The 3,569-nt window shown below is 40.9% G+C and overlaps 2 protein-coding genes across 2 annotated transcripts in view; both read right to left on the reverse strand.

Annotated features, from left to right (window-relative positions):
* LOC109912627 (DENN domain-containing protein 1A-like) overlaps positions 1-3,569 on the reverse strand; it is a 164,607-nt gene that overhangs the window by 65,310 nt on the left and 95,728 nt on the right. The gene's annotated exons all lie outside the window — the stretch shown is intronic.
* LOC109916315 (DENN domain-containing protein 1A-like) overlaps positions 1-3,569 on the reverse strand; it is a 107,131-nt gene that overhangs the window by 22,547 nt on the left and 81,015 nt on the right. The gene's annotated exons all lie outside the window — the stretch shown is intronic.

Here is a 3,569-nt window from a genome sequence, read left to right on the forward strand (position 1 = left end):
TTTTTTTTTTTTAAACAGACCCCCTAATAGTTGCAGAGAAGTAGAGCAGCAGATTGGGAGGCAGATATTGGAAAGGTGCAGAAGTCACAGGGTTCTAGTCATGGGTGACTTCAACTTTCCAAATATTGATTGGAAACATTTTAGTTGTAATAGTTTAGATGGAGCTGATTTTGTCCAGTGTGTTCAGGAAGGATTCCTGACACAGTACGTAGATAGACCAACACGAGGAGAGGCCACTTTGGATTTGGTGCTTGGCAATGAACCAGGCCAAGTGTTAGACCTGTTGGTAGGAGAGCATTTTGGCGGTAGCGATCATAACTCTGTTACTTTTACAATAGTCATGGAAAAGGATAGGTACATACAGCAGGGTAAGGTTTATATTTGGGGGAAGGGTAATTACAATTCTGTTGGGCAAGAACTGGGTAACATAAATTGGGAACAGATGCTGTGAGGGAAGAGCACTATTGAAATGTGGAGATTGTTTAAGGAATGCATACTGCGTCTGCTCAAAATGTTTGTCCCTAGCAGGCAGGGAAGATGCGGTCAAGTGAGGGAGCTTTGGTTCTCAAGAGAGGTCGAATAACTGGTTAAGAGGAAGAAGGATGCTTATGTAAGGTTTAGGAAACAAGGAACGGAAATGGCTCTAGAGGGATACAAGTTATCCAGGAAGGAGCTGAAGAAAGAGCTTAGAAGAGCTATAAGGGGGCATGAGAAAACCTTGGCAGATAGGATCAAGGAAAACTCCAAGGCTTTTTACACGTACATGAGGAATAAGAGAATGACCAGAGAAAGGGTAGGGCCGATCAAGGATTGTAAAGGGAATTTGTGCACGGAGCCTAAAGAGATAGGAGAGGTCCTTAATGAATACTTTTCTTCGGTATTCACAACTCAGTGGACCTAGTTGTAGAGGAGGACAGCGTGAAACAGGCTGGTAGGCTAGAGAAGTCGATGTTAGTAAGGAAGATGTGCTAAGAATTTTGAGGAAGTTGAAGATAGATAAGTCCCCCGGGCCTGATGGGATTTATCCAAGCATTCTATGGGAAGCGAGGGAAGAGATCGCAGGGCCTTTGGCGATGATCTTTTCGTGATGATCTTTTCGTCCTCACTGTCCACTGTCCATAGTGCTGGAAGATTCATTTTGGAAGGACAAACTTGAAAGCAGAATACAGGGTTAATGGAAAGATTCTTAGCAGTGTGGAGGAGCAGAAGGATCTTGGGGTTCATGTTCACAGTTCCCTGAAAGCTGACACCCAGGTGGATAGAGTTGTTAAGAAGGCATATGGTGTGTTAGCTTTCATTAATAGAGGGATCGAGTTCAAGAGCTGTGAAGTTATGCTCCAGCTACTCAAAAGCCTGGTTCGGCCACATTTGAAAAATTGAAATATTGCCTCATTACAGGAAAGATGTGGAGGCGTTGGAAAAGGTGCAGAGGAGATTTACCAGGATGTTGCCTGGAATGGAGGGAAGGTCTTACGAGGAAAGGTTGACAGAGCTAGGGCTTTTCTCTTTAGAACGACGAAGGATGAGAGATGACTTGATAGAGGTGCACAAAATGATCAGAGCTATAGATAGAATGGACAGCCAGAGACTTTTTCCTAGGGTGGAGATAGCTATTACGAGGGGACATAGTTTTAAAGTGAGTGGAGGTAGATACAGGGGAGATGTCAGAGGTAGGTACTTTACTCCGAGAGTGGTAGGGGCGTGGAATGCATTGCCAGAGAGGGTAGTGGAGTCAGCCTCATTAGGGGCATTTAAGCGGCTATTAGATAGGCATTTGGATAATAGTATAAGGTAGGGGTGGAGGTCAGATAGACCTTAGGATTAGGGTAAAAGTTCGGCACAACATCGTGGGCCGAAGGGCCTGTACTGTGCTGTACTGTTCTATGTTCTATGAACTAGAGAACTGGACTTGAAGGGTGGTGATATTAAGGTCGATACTGTTGTGTAAACTGTTTACAGTGTGGGAGCAGGTTTCTAATACATTTGCAATAAGAGATCATTTTTGAAATATGAAGAAAATATTACTTTTAAAAAAATATTTATTAAGTTGTGCATTGTGGCAAACTTCAATACTTAAAAGACTATGAAAGGAGATCTGAATGTAGCTATTCATGGATTTATTTCCAGGATGTATATTTTGAATATTTTTACACATTTTTAGTTGGTAAGATTGGCTTTCATTCTGGAGGTTAACTTGTCTGTTTGCAATGCAAACTTTGAAGCCAGGTGCCACCAACAGTCTGGTCCACACGATCCACATTAAGAAAACTGGAAGTGAATGATACATGCCTGTTCTTAAATTTTACGGATTACTTTAAAAACTGTTTGCTTATGATGTAGGTGTGCTGGCTATTATTCACTCACTGTGTGTAAAAGCTTTTTCTCACCTTGCATTTGTTTCTTTTGCAAAATACATTAGAATTGTGCCTTCTGTTTCTTGATGTGTTTACAAGTAGGAGCAGCTTCTTCCTATCCATTCTGTCCAGACTCCTTACGATTTTGTAAACTTTTAACAAATCACATTTTAGCTTTCATATATGCTTTTTTTTAAAATCAGTTCTTTCTACCTGTCCTGCACTTTCTGTCCCTGTACACCCTTTAGAATACAGTGTATCTTGTGTTCTTTGTATGAAAGTGCATCACCTTACCTTCTCCACATAGAACTTCATCTACCATCTATTTGCCTACTTTATCAACGTGCCAATGTCCTTTTGAAGTGCTCTACTGACCTCCTCACAGTTTACAAATCTCTTAAGTTGTGTCGTCCACACAGATTGCCCCCTACACTACAAGATCGAGATCATTTATGTATATCTGGAAAAGCAAAGGTCCCAATACTGACCCTAGGGAACTCCACCACAAACCTTCTTCCAGCTCAAAAAGTAACCATTAACCATTAAACTCTGCTTCCTATACCTCAACCAATTTTATATTTACAATTGATTTTGTCCCTTTTATTCCACGACCAATAACTTTTTTCATAAGTCTGTTGTGTGGCACTGTACTGAACACATTTTGGAAATCCATGCACACCACAACATCAGCTGTTCCCTCATCAACCCTCTTTTCTACCTCTTTAAAAACCCTAGCTGGTTAGTCAGATTTTCATAAATCCATGTTAACACTTTTGAATCAGTCCACATTTGTCCATGTGACTATTAATTGTATCCTGAGTAATTGTTTCTCAAAAAATTAATGCGCTTCCATTTGTAATCACTTCTTGGCTTTGCCCCTTCCTCCTAATGCCTTCCATCTTTGACATGTAATATTGTTTAATTACATTTTCGTGAAACACTAATATTTTACCACACTTGCAACTGGTTCTTGCATTTGGGACAGACAATAAATCTATTTAGAGAAAGGATAAAGAATCCAAAGTGAATTAGTTTGGGCAGTCTCAACATTTTAAGCGCAGGATGCAAACTAACCATAATAAGTCACTGAGATAGTAGGAACTGTAGATGCTGGAGAATCTGAGATAACAAGGTGTAGAGCTGGATGAACACAGCAGGCCAAGCAGCATCAGAGGAGCAGGAAGGCTGACGTTTTGGGCCTAGACCCTTCTTCAG

The sequence above is a fragment of the Rhincodon typus genome, chromosome 28, assembly GCF_021869965.1.
Source record: "Rhincodon typus isolate 14 chromosome 28, sRhiTyp1.1, whole genome shotgun sequence".
In the NCBI taxonomy this organism is placed as follows: Eukaryota; Metazoa; Chordata; class Chondrichthyes; order Orectolobiformes; family Rhincodontidae; genus Rhincodon; species Rhincodon typus.